Consider the following 14,170-nt stretch of genomic DNA (forward strand, 5'->3'; position numbering starts at 1 on the left):
GCTTCTAATGCAGAAGTCATAAGAGGCACAGCTTCAATCCCTGGCTTGGGAAGATGTTCTGGAGGAAGGCATGGAAACCCACTCTTGTGTACGCACCACGAGAATCCGATGGATTGAGGGATACCCATGTGCGATAGGCTGTGCGCCGAAGAGAGTCAGACAGGAGCGTAGGAACTTAGCGCATGAATATCACTGTCACTGATTGCTAATATATATAGGACACTTCTGCCTTTCATACATTGTTATTGACATGCTCAGAAAATTAATCAGTATAAGACATCAAAAATTATCTGATTCTAAATGTTTATTTATGGTTAATGATTTCGAATTCAACCTCCATTTAATGAATCTATTCAGAATTTTCAGTTTTTAAAAATTGTTTTAATCACTCTGTTCTTTTAGCCATTCGACTGTTTCACATAACTTAAGTCTTCTCCTGGCATAAATATGTGTCCATATTACCTAACAAGTGTCTTTATTTAGTATGATTACATTGCAATGGGATCTTTTTCATTCTCATTTCAATAACTGGATCTTCTCTCATTTTGTTTGCTCAGTTTACCTAATATCTTCCAATTTTATTTATTTTGTTTTTGTTGATTTTTCTCTGTTTTTGAAATATGTATATAATTTTATTCCCATACTAGGCTTCATTGTTTTCCTCTTTCTCTTTGCTGTGAGTTTTGATTCCCCCCTCCCCTAGTTTCTGTAGCAGGCAGATATTAGCTTCTTCTCAGGTTTGCAGAGCTTCCATTTTAATGTGTATATATATCTGTTGTGTCTGATGATGTGGGTACGTTGCGTTTTCATTTTCATTCACCACAGTGTATTTTCTAATTTGCCCTGTGACTTATTCTTTCAAACTTTGGTCCCTTAGGGATATGTGGTTTAATTTTCCACACAATACAATTTCCAACTTTTTTCCCATTACTGATTTCAATTTACATTTATTGGATGTCAGAAAACATATTTTGTATGATTTCAATTATTAAGAACTATTTTAAGGCTTAAGGTAAAACCTATTCTCGAAAATATTCTGGAGAATATTCTAATTGAACATGGGAGGGTTGTGTATTCTTCTGTTCTTGTTAGAAGGAATGATCTGCTCAGTGTGTTAAGTCCTCTTGGTTTATATGGTCATTTAGATTTTCTCTTCCCTCAGTGGTCTTATGTTCTTCTACTGTTATTTAGATATTTATTTTTGGACTAATCTAAATGCTCAGTTCAGTTCAGCCACTCAGTCGTATCCAACTCTTTGCAACCCCGTGAATCACAACACGCCAGGCTTCCCTGTCTATCACCAACTCCCGGAGTTTACCCAACTCATGACCATCGAGTCAGTGATGCCATGCAGCCATCTCATCCTCTGTCATCCCCTTCTCCTCCTGCCCCCAATCCTTCCCAGCGTCAGGGACTTTTCCAATGAATCAACTCTTTGCATGAGGTGGTCAAATCATTGGAGTTTCAGCTTCAACATCTGTCCTTCTAATGAACACCTAGGATTGATCTCCTTCAGGATGAACTGATTGGATCTCCTTGTAGTCCAAGTGACTCTCAAGAGTCTTCTTCAACACCACAGTTCAAAAATATTTCAAAAAAATACTTATGGCTAGAGATCTGCAATTTTTACACTTCATGATAGCCAAAAGGCTGAGACAATATTCAAACATTTTTAATGTTTGATTTGGGTACCTGGATCTCTTTGATGAGGTGAGCATATGCTGTATTGGATCATTAATATGAAAGGTAATATGACAAAATATATAATTAATATTGTATAATCATGTTTAATATCATTTGTCTCAAAACATTTTTAATTAAAAGACCTATGTGTCTACAATTAGTATTGCCACTAGGGCCCTTTATTGTTTATTGCTTGGATAAAATTTTCCTTGCAAACTCATTCTTAAAATGTATTCAATTCTAAGATTTGTCTCTTTCAGAGCCTATAGTTGTCATATTAAAAAAAAATTACACCATCTTCTATTATACCACATTAATGGTTATTTGTTACTACTTTAATTAAATATATTTTAGAGTGATTTTAAGAAGTAATTCTAGAGACTTTGATTGTCATTGTTCAGTCACTATGTTGTCTCCAACTCTTTTGTGACTCCATGGACTGTAGCACAAAAGGCCTCCCTGTCTTTCACTCTCTCCCAGAGTTTGTTCAAACACATGTGGCCATTGCATTGCTGATACCGTCCAACCATCTCATCTTCTATTCCTCCCTTCTGCTCCTGTCATCAGTCTTTCCAAGCATCATGGTCTTTTCCAGTGAGTTTGCTCTTTGCATCAGTTGGCCACAATGGTGATGTTTCAGCTTCATCATTAGTCCTTCAAGTGAATACTCAGGGGTAATCTCCCTTAACATTGATTGGCTTCATCTGCTTGCAGTTCAAGGGACCCCTAAGGGTCTTCTACAGCAGTACAGTTGGGAGGCATCAATTCTTCATCTCTCAGGCTTCTTTACACTCCAGCGCTCACATCAGCACATGACTACTGGATAAACAATAGGGGTTTATGAAGTGGGGAACTTTGTTAGTTACGTGAATGTCTCTTCTTTTTAATGCAATATCTAGGTTTACATAGCTTTTCTTCCAAGAAGGAAGTGTCTTTTAATTTGATGACTGCAGTCACCATTCACAGTGATTTTAGAGCCCAGGAAAATTAAGTCTGTCACTGATTCCAGGTTTCACCCTTCTCTTTGCCAAGTAGTAATGGGACAATATGCGGTGATCTTAGTTTTTTGAATGTCGAAGTTTCAGCAAGGTATTTCACCCTCCTCATTCAAACTCAAGAGGCTGTTTACTCCCTCTTCAATTTTCTTTTTAGAGTGGTACTGTCTATATCTGAGATTGGTGAGGTTTCTGCCAGCTACCTTGATTCCAGTTTGTGATCCATCCAGCCTGATATTTTGTATAGTATTCTCTGCATATATATTTCATATAAACAGAATCTAAAGCTTAAGCACACTCATTTCTCAGTTTTGAACTAGCCAATTGTTCCATGTCTGGTTCAAGCTCTTGTGTCTTGACCCAAGTACATATTTCTCATGTTAAGAAGGTCTGATAATAATCACAGTCCATTGTGATCCACAGTCAATGGCTTTAGTGCAGTCAATGAGGCAGATGCAATTTTTTTCCTGAAATTTCCTTGCCTTCTCTAGGATCCAGTGAATGTTGGAATTTTTTTTGTCTGGTTCATCTAGCTTTTCCAAATCTAGGTTGCACATCTGCAAATTATTGGTTCATGTACTGCTGGAGGATGTTGAGTATTATGTTACTAATACATGAAACAAGCACAATTGTATGGTAGTTTGAACATACTTTGGCATTGTCCTTTGTTATTGGAATTAAAACTGACCTATTCCACACTCGTTGCCAATGATGAATTTTCCAAACCTGATGACATATGAAGTAAGTGGCCGTTTTAACAGTTTCGTGGTAATGAATTCTCACAGCTTTTGGTTCAAATGTTGATTTATCCTTCATATCTGAATGTCATCCTTATTAGATTTAGGTTTGACTCTTTCATCACTTTAAGTATGTGAAACTATTTTGTCCTGGTGTGAAGAGGAAAGAGCAGCTGGTATCCTTATGTGAATCTACCTGTATGTTATTTATTTATTTTCCCTTGTGGCCTTGATGTTTACTTCTTGTGTTTCTTTTTCTTAGTTTAATAAATATGCCTTGTGGATTGTTTCACGTTGAGTATATCATCTTTTAGATATTCTGGGATATTGGGACATAGAGAAATATCTTTCCCCCATCTAAGGGAGGTTTTCAAATTTTATCTCAAAAATTTCCTCAAAGCAGTTATTTTTCTTTCTTGCTTATTTGTTTTGATGTTCTCCATCCAGACAGCTCTGAATCTAATGGTGGGACATTTAACATTGTTCCAGAAGTCTCAGAGATTTCCCTCACTGCTTTCATTTTTCCCACTCTATTTCATTGATTTCTACCATTCTACCTTCCATCTAGCTAGTCCTTTCTGCTCTCTGTTCTTCTACTGTCATTCCCAGCAGAGTATTTGTTTTAATCTCTGTTTCCTTCGATTATTACTGATTGATACTTTATTTCTTCTGTATCCTTGTTAAATATTCTTAGATCTTCTCAATCCATGTGTTCAGTGTATTTACAGGCAACTCCACTTGTTTTTCTAGATTTTAGGTCATCCTTACAATTATTATTCTGATTTTTTTTTCAGGAAGAATTCCTTCTCTTTTATTTATTTATGTATTTATTTTATTTGTTTATTTTGGTTTGGTGGTGCTTTATCATGGGCCTTCACCTTCTGCATATTTTTCATTCTTTCATTCTGCTTAGATTGCTGTGGTCAGGGTCCCTTTTCTGCAGGCTGGAGGGTTTTGGCTGCTCGTTGTTGTGCAGTCTGCTGCTGTGTTTGGGGTTCGCCCCAGTGACTTGTCAATATTTAATGAATTGGGAAATGCGTGTCTGTGCTCTGGTGAGTGGAGCTGTATCTCCTCTCTCTGGACTGCAATGAGACGTTCAATAATGTGTTTTGGTTCTCTTTGTGTTTGGTATGGCTTTGGACAGCCCAGTTTTTTAGAGTACTGGAATGGGTTGCCATTTCCTTCTCCAGGGGATCTTCCCCACTTGGGGATCAAACCCAGGTCGCCTGCATTGCAGGCAGATGCTTTATTCTCTGAGCCACCAGGGAAGCCCCCCAGTTTTTAATATTCATTGTTCTGTTCCTGCTTTCCTGGAGATTAGGTGTGGGATCTCTTGCATTGAACTTGCTGGCTTGTGTATTTATTTTGGTTTCCATGTAGGCATGGATACTTTTGGGTGTGTGATTGTCTCTTAATGTTCCTTGGTAACAGGGGTCTGACGATGAACACAGTTCTGGAATTGATATCTTCATCTTAGCTTTCAGTTCCCTGTTACACTAACAACAAGAATTCTACATCCACACAGCACAAAAGATCAAACCCCAAGCTTAATTGTTAAACAGCTCTCCACACCCAGAAAGAGCCAAAGGGATTCAGAGTCATGAAGAGAAGAAAAAATAGACGTGGGAGATGTAGGTGCCTAGGAGGAGAAAAGGAAAAGTCAAAATAGGAGAGACAGACGACTCAGGAGTTAAATCCCTAAGTGAAAATAGATTCCAAATATTAGATTCCTAACACATTTCAACAAGCAAAATTAAAAACCTATAATAGAGATTAGACTCCTCTAAATATTGTAAAACTTATGGATCCAAAATCATTTTCAAAGATAGTATATATATATATATATAAATTTGAAAAGATACATTTTCATTTTTTAGAAAGGAGATAGTAGTTCATAGAAATGAAATAAAGTAATTCCAAAGAATAGCAAGGAGAGATAAGAAAGCCGTCCTCCGTGATCAATGCAAAGAAATAGAGGAAAACAACATATTGGGAAAAACTAGAGATGGCATCAAGAAAATTAGAGATCCCAAGGGAACATTTCATGCAAAGATGGGCTCAATAAAGGACAGAAATTGTATGGACCTAACAGAAACAGAAGATATTAAGAAGAGGTGGCAAGAATACACAGAATAACTGTACAAAAAAGATCTTCACGACCCAGATAACCACGATGATGTGATCACTCACCTAGAGCCAGGCATCCTGGAATGTGAAGTCAAGTGGGCCTTAGAAAACATCCCTATGAACAAAGCTAGTGGAGGTGATGGAATTCCAGTTGAGCTATTTCAAATTCTGAAAGATGATGCTGTGAAAGTGCTACACTCAATATGCCAGCAAACTTGGAAAACACAGCAGTGGCCACAGGACTGGGAAAGTTCAGTTTTTGTTCCAATCCCAAAGAAATGTAATGCCAAAGATTGCTCACACTACTGTACAATTGCACTCATCTCACATGCTAGTAAAGTAGTGCTCAAATTCTCCAAACCAGGCTTCAGCAATATGTGAACAGTGAACTTCCAGGTGTTCAGGCTGGTTTTAGAAAAGGCAGAGGAACCAGAGATCAAATTGCCAACATGCACTGGATCATCAAAAAAGCAACAGAGTTCCAGAAAAACATCTATTTCTGCTTTATTGTCAATGCCAAAGCCTTTGACTGCGTGGAACACAATAAACTGTGGACAATTCTGAAAGAGATGGGCATACCAGACCATCTGACCTGTTTCTTGAGAAACCTGTATGCAGGTCAGGAAGCAACAGTTAGAACTGGACATGGAACAACAGACTGGTTCCAAATAGGAAAAGGAGTACGTCAAGGCTGTATATTGTCTTCCTGCTTATTTAACTTCTCTGCAGAGTACATCATGAGAAACGCTGGGCTGGAAGAAACACAAGCTGGAATCAAGATTACTGGGAAAAATATCAATAATCCCATATATTCAGATGACACCACCCTTATAGCAGAAAGTGAAGAAGAACTAAAAAGCCTCTTCGTGACAGTGAAAGAGGAGAGAGAAAAAGGTGGCTTAAAGCTAAACGTTCAGAAAACGAAGATCATGGCATCTGGTCCAATCATTTCATGGGAAATAGATGGGGAAACAGTGAAAACAGTGTCAGACTTTATTTTTGGGGGTTTCGAAAACACTGCTGATGGTGATTGCAGCCATGAAATTAAAAGAAGCTTACTCCTTGGAAGGAAGGTTATGACCAACATGTATAGCATATTTAAAAAGGAGAGACATTACTTTGACAACAAAGGTTCATTTAGTCAAGGCTATGGTTTTTCCAGTGGTCATGTAGGGATGTGAAAGTTGGATGGTGAAGAAAGCTGAGCACCGCAGAATTGATGCTTTTGAACTGTGGTGTTGGAGAAGACTCTTGAGAGTCCCTTGGACTACAAGGAGAACCAATCAATCCATCCTAAAGGAGATCAGTCCTGGGTGTTCATTGGAAGGACAGATGTTGAAGCTGAAACTCCAATACTTTGGCCACCTCATGCGAAGGGTTGACTCATTGGACAAGACCCTAATGCTGGGTAGGAGGAGAAGTGGACGACAGAGGATGAGATGATTGGATGGCATCACTGACTCGATGGACAAGGGTTTGGGTAGAATTCGGGATTTGGAGAAGGACAGAGAGGCCTGGCCTGCTGCAATTCACGGTGTTGTAAAGAGTCGGACACGACTAGGGACTGAACTGAACTGAACTGAACTGAACTGATTGAGGTGATCATATGGTTTTAATCCTTCAATTTGTTATGGTGTATCTGATGGACTGATACGCAGATCCTGGAGGATGTTTGCATATTGGGGAAAACCTCACTTAATTAAGCTATTGGATACTTTTAATGTGCTGTTGGATTCTTCTTGGGAGTATTTGGTTGAGGATGTTTGCATCTATGTTCAACTGTGTGATAGTGGCCTATAATTTTCCTTTTCTGTGTTACCTCTGGGTCTTCTATCAGGGTGATGCTGTACTCGTAGGATGAGTGTGTGCATTTTCCTACCACTGTAGTATTTTGGAAGAGTTTTAGAAGTGTATGTGTTAACATTTCTCTTAATGGTTCATAAAATTTATCTGTGACACCATCTGGACCTTGAGTTTGTTAACTGGAAAATTTTTTGTAACAGTTTCAATATTAGAGCTTGTAATGCTTGTTAATATTTTATGTGTCATCTTACTTGAGTTCCGAAGAATTAGTCTGTGGCTTCCAGATTCTACATTTTATTGGCTTAAACTTGTTTGTTGTAGTCTCTTATGATCCTTTGATGTTTCTGTGGTATGGGTTATAATGTCTCCTTTCTCATGTCTAACTTTATTGATTAGAGTGTTCTCCCTTTTTTTGTTGATGAGTCTGGCTCATGATTTATGTATTTTCTTTATGCTCTCCAAGAGGTCCCTTTTAGCATTATTGATCTTTGCTATTGTTTATATTTTTTCTTTTGTTTTCCTGTTCTAGTCTCAGTGACTTTTTTTTTTTCCCAAAACTAATTTGGGTTTTCTGTTTCTTCTTCTTTCTCTAATTGTCTCAGTTGTGCTGTTAGGTTGATTACTTGAGACATTCCTTTATTATAATATTTACTCTTTTAGTGTTTTATCCTGTTTCATAGGTTTTATGCAATCGCATTTTTATTGTCATTTGTTTCTATGAATATATATATATATATTTTTTTTTTCTGTCTGATTTTTCGTGTATTTCTTGGCCATGAAGAGGTATATGCATGAGACTGAATGTATTCAGGTGTTTGTTTGTTTGTTTGTTTTGTCTTTGTTATTTATATTTTTGTTTGTTTTTTTTTGTTTTGTCCCCACCACACACCATGACTGACGTTTAAATCGTAACATATATTGCAGTAAAAAAAAAAAAAAAAAGCTTGATAACATTTTGATTAACTTAACTTTGCCAAGGCCTGATTTGTGATCCGGTTTCTGATTTATCCGGACATATTTCATTTGCCCTTGAAAAGGAACTGCCTTCTGCTGGTTTTTCGAAGAAATCTACTTAAGTTTCAGTTGAATTGCCAGGTCTGTTGTGTTATTTAAAGTCTGTTTTTCTTTTAATACTTCGTTTTTAATTTGGAAGATAATTATTTTCCAATGTTGTTCTGGCTTCTACTGTACAAACGCATGGATGAGCCTACAGCACACATACAGCAGTTATTGTGCTATCATTCACACACCCTTCTTAAATGTTTCTTGCATGATTTACATTTATTTTCTGAGATGTTTGATCATCTTTACTATCGTTCCTCTCAATTCTTTTTCAGCGACAATTCCTATTTCCTCTTTAATTATGTCTCATGTGTTTTAACATTGTTTCTTTGCCTGCAACGTACTTGACTTTCTTCACATTTGTTTATCTTACTATGTTAATGGTCTTTTCTTCCCAGGGTGCAGGGTTGCAGTTCTTGCTTCCAAATGCACCCTGACTGGATAAGTTTGGTGCAGTGGATTCTGTGTCCTTGGAGGGGGAGGGACTGGCAACTATATTCTCTGGCATCTATATTCCACAGCTGACACTTCTCTCTCTCACGGTGGTATCTTTTGCAGGTATGTACGGGTTTAGTCTGACTTTAGGCAGTCCATCTGTGGATGATATGGCTTGTGTTTCTGTTCTGCTTTTTTGTGTGGCATGAGGCATCAGCTCTGGATAATATAGCCTTTTGAGTGGAATTGGTTCTTAGTTTGCGATGGAAGCCTTCATAGACACTCTCACCAATTAATATTCGCTGGAACCAGGAATTCTCTGGTACTCTATGGTCTTCGATATGGTGCTGAAACTCTAGAAGAACAGGCCCAACTTCTGGTCAGAGAACCAAGATCACATAGTAAAAGATTAGACAGAGGAAACAAAGGAAGTCAGACAAATTGTAAGAAACAAAAATCAAAGAAAAAAATAATAATGACAAAAAAAGAAAATAACACAAGCAAAAATCACAATAGGGAAGAACACAGAACCAATAATACAACTAAGCGAATAACTTGCAAGACATAAAACAACACTAGAGCAGAGTGCCACGTAAAAAATAAAGAAAGAAATCTGACAAAAACGACAAGAGCTTTCCCACAGAACATCAGAAAATCACAGTTAACATAGAAATATATACCTATTAAAACAAACATGACAAGAAACGACATCAACAAAAGGCACAGAAAGCAGGAAAACAAAGTACATGTTATATACATACAAAAAATAAATATATGCATTAGTATACTGTATTGTTGTTTTTCTTTCTGGGTTACTTCACTCTGTATAATGGGCTCCAGTTTCATCCATCTCAGTAGAACCGATTCAAATGTATTTTTTTTAATGGCTGGGTAATATTCCATTGTGTATATGTACCACAGCTTCCTTATCCATTCGTCTGCTGATGGACATCTAGGTTGCTTCCATGTCCTGGCTATTGTAAACAGTGCTGAGATGAACATTGGGGTACACGCGTCTCTTTCAATTCTGGTTTCCTCGGTGTATATGCCCAGCAGTGGGATTGCTGGGTCATATGGCAGTTCTATTCCCAGTATTTTAAGGAATCTCCACACTGTTCTCCATAGTGGCTGTACTAGTTTGCATTCCCACCAACAGTGTAAGAGGGTTCCCTTTTCTCCACACCCTCTCCAGCATTTATTGCTTGCAGACTTTTGGATAGCAGCCATTCTGACTGGTGTGAAATGATATGGAATTTGAAACATGGTAACGATAACCCTATATGCGAGACAGAATAAGAGACACAGATGCATAGAACAATTTTATGGACTCTTAGGGAGAAGGTGAGGGTGGGACATTCTGGGAGAATAGCATTGAAACATGTATATTATCATATGTGAAACAGAACACCATTCCATGTTTGATGCATGAGACAAGGGCTCAGGGCCAGGGCAATGGGATGACCCAGAGGGATGGGATGGGGAGGGAGGTGGGTGGGGGGTCCAGGAAGGGGAACACATGTAAACCCATGGCTGATTCATGTCAATGTATGGCAAAAACTATTACAATAATGTAAAGTAATTAGCCCCCAACTAAAATAAATAAATTTATTAAAAAAATAAAAAAAAAAACAAATATGTGATGTAAACAATCTTAAAACAGTAAATAATCAAGAATAATGAGAAAGCCTACAAGTGAGAAAACGAGTGAACCAGCCACACAGCGTAGCAAAACATGGTCAGTATAATGAATGTTATTAGGGTCCCTGCTGTCAGTGTTCTGGTCCTGAACACGAGCCACAGCACAGCTCCACCTCTTGAGAAAGCGTGCCCAAACGAGGGCAGAAATAACTTTGGATCTTCAGTAGGGACAGGTCAGACTCTAATCTGGGATAACTCCTATTTGCTTTTAGTGCTGCCAGAGCCTGAATATTTTCATTCATTGGAAATCTATTGTCCCTTTTGTATGCCATAGACAAAGAGTCTGCAACCACAGGCAGAAAATTTATGGCCCTACTGGGATCGTTTTCTAGCCTGTGGTGGCAGAAGCATGAGTGTTAGTTCTAGCTAGTTGTTTTCTATTGCCTGATAGTAGGTCTCAGCTTGTGGGAAAGGGTGGGGGTGGGGAGGGGGAGGATTCAATGGTGTTACCTCCTCTGTGTGACTGAACCCTAAGGTCCCGCTTCTCTGTCAGTTTGGGATTTTTCAAAAAGCATTCCTTCCTATGCACTTTGACATCCGAGATCCATCACTCCATCTCTACGCAGTCAAACACACTTCACTCCCAGGTTGGCTTTCTAACCCCATGTTTCATCTTCCAGGCCCTATGAACACTGGTTGACCTGCATGGCCGTTTGGGACATGTAGGACCACACCACACATTCTCTGTTTGATTCTCACTCTAGACAAGCTATATTTCATCAGCTTCTTCACCTTGCTTCCTTTCAGTCAAAAGTAATTTAAGTTTACTGAGGTGACTTACCTGAATCCTCAATCTATCCCCTGCTTCTCCATCTCCCACCACAAGACACAGGTTTGGTTCTATTCCTCTCATCCTCCTTCTCCCATCTTCCTTCCATTCTTCCCAGTTATGTCTTGTTCCCATATAGTTGAGCAAGGTCTTCTGCTAATATTCATTGGATGCGCTCGGGGAACTGTTGCCTTTATAGAAGTATTATTTGTGATGCCCCCATGAAGAGAGTTGCTCTCAACGTCTTCTTATTATCTGCCCAATTAGAACTTCTGATTTTCTTTCTAGGCAGGCTCTGTAATTCATTTATGCATGCCAGTAAAGCAACAAACTTTAGTTGATGTGAATTTATCTGTTTAATGGGAGCTTTCGTGCATACACACATAACTGGTACAACATTGACTTCGAACATGCAGATAAGCCGAGTTATTTTTCCTGAAATTTCTGCTAATGAGGAATTGTCATCAGTTTGAGGAAACATAGTTCCTTTCCAGATAAAAGATGATACAGATATTGGGCTCAAAATGTCCGTTCCTCAAAATATCTAGCTATTTGTCAAATTGTCCCGACTTTTTCCCGGAGCACAGATTCCTTATTTCTGCTCTGGAAACTTGACTGTTTCAAGTGGGTGTCAAAGGTCAGAGATGGGCATGGTCATAATTTAATACTAACTTTGCAGGCAAGCGTACTGGTGTGGGTTCCCATTTCCTTCTGCAGGAGATCTTCGCGACCCAGGGAGTGAACCCAGGTCTCCAGATTGCAGGCAGTTGCTTTGCCAACTGAGCCACCAGGAGAGCCCACAAGAAGATGGCAAGTGCCCAGGAATGTAACAGTTGGTAGATGATAGCTTGAAAAATGGAGAAGGCAATGGCATCTCACTCCAGTACTCTTGCCTGGAAAATCCCATGGGCGTAGGAGCCTGGTAGGCTTCAGTCCATGGGGTCGTGAAGAGTCGGACACAACTGGGTGACTTCACTTTCGATTTTCACTTAAATGTATTGGAGCAGGAAATGGAAACCCACTCCAGTGTTCTTGCCTGCAGAATCCCAGGGACGGAGGAGCCCGGTACGCTGCCGTCTCTGGGGTCGCACAGGGTCGGACACGACTGAAGCGACTTAGCAGCAGTAGCAGCAACAACTTGAAACAGAGAGAGAGCGAGCAGGCAGGTGTAGTTAGTCATTTAATCTTAATAGGTAAACCTTAATTGGAGTCTGGATCATAGAAAAAACAAGGGTGTTTCATAAAGTCATTTACATCTCCTTTATTGTCTCTGTTAATGGCTTAGACTGCATGTGAAAGTGAGGTCATTCATTTGCGTCTGACTCTTTGCGACCCCATGGACTGTAGCCTACCATTTCTTTCTCCAGGGGATCTTCCAGACCCGGCGATCGAACTTGGGCCTCCCCCATTGCAGGCAGATGCTTTACCATCTGAATCACAGGGGAAGCCCTTAGACTGTGTGGGTCACAACAAACTGTGGAAAATTCTTAAAGAGATAAGAATATAAGACCACCATACCTGTTTCCTGGGAAAGGTGCACGCAGGTCAAGAAACAACAGTTGGAACTGGAGAAGGAACAACGGACTGGTACAAAATAGGGAAGGAAATACATCGAGGCTATATATTGTCACCCAGCTTATTTGACTTCTGTGCAGAGTATACCATGGACAATAACTTGCTGAAAGAATTTGAAGCTGGAAACAGAATTACTGTGAGAAGTGTGAATAACCTTAGTTATAAGATGACAACACACAAATGGCTGAAAAACACTAGGGACTAAAGAGCCTTCTGATGAGGTGACAGGAAAAGCTGGATTAAAACTCAATCTAAACACAAACCAATGAACACTAAAAATAAGACCATGGAATGTGGCCCAAACATTTTGAGATCTAGCAATAGGATACAATTGACTCAGTGACAGGTTTCACTTTCTTGACCTCTGATAACACTGCGGGGAGTGACTTCAGCCACGAAACGAAAAGGCACTTGCCACTTGGATGAAAAGCTACGACCAGTCTAGACACCATGTTAATAAGCTGAGTGATTACTGAAAAAGATCCGAATGGGCAAAGTTGATTTTCAGGAGTAACGTATGGAGGAGTGAGCAGGACCACAGGAACTGAGTGCCAAAATATCGATGCTTTGCAGTAGTGGGTCTGGAGAAGATGTGTGAGAGTTCCGTTGCGAGCATGGAGTTCAAACTAGCCAAGCATGAAGGAGTTCAACTCATACTATTCACGGAAGTTCTGACGCTGACCATGAAGAGCCAATATATTGACCATCTAGGGCCTAGAGTGAAATCACTGGGAAGAAACTGATGCTGGGAAAGATTGAGGGAAGGACGAGAAGGGAATGCCAGAGGGTGAGATGGCTGCAAAGCATCAGTGACTCAAAAGTCATGGGTTTGAGTAAACTGGTGATTTGAAAGGCAAGGGAACCCAGGGTTCTTGCTGTACATGGAGTCACAAAGAGTCAGACAAGACTGAGTGGCTGAAGAACATCAACAAATTGGTATTGGCAGTGCTTGGGAGACTTTGTCATTATACATGGGATGAAAAGTGAGACTGAGGACAATTAGAAAGAACACAACTCTTGTCGGTTTCCTTGTTTTCCACCCTCAAAATATTCTTCTCACAACATCTCTTGAGAGCTTTCCAGAGAAGGAGAATCCCTGGGGAGTCATGTGGTATCCTGAGATGGAAACCGTACCCTATATGCCACTTGGATCTACAACCTTGGTCTTAGGCAGAAGCAGGCATTGTCTCTAAATATGTGCTAGAGCTGCCCATCTTCTGATGGGTTAACAGTTATGGTTTGTGATCTTAAGAATGGGATGAGAGGTAAACAAACTTACAGTTCTC

Source organism: Giraffa tippelskirchi, chromosome Y (genome assembly GCF_054371585.1).
Source record: "Giraffa tippelskirchi isolate mGirTip1 chromosome Y, T2T-mGirTip1v1.2.pri, whole genome shotgun sequence".
Classification (NCBI taxonomy): domain Eukaryota; kingdom Metazoa; phylum Chordata; class Mammalia; order Artiodactyla; family Giraffidae; genus Giraffa; species Giraffa tippelskirchi.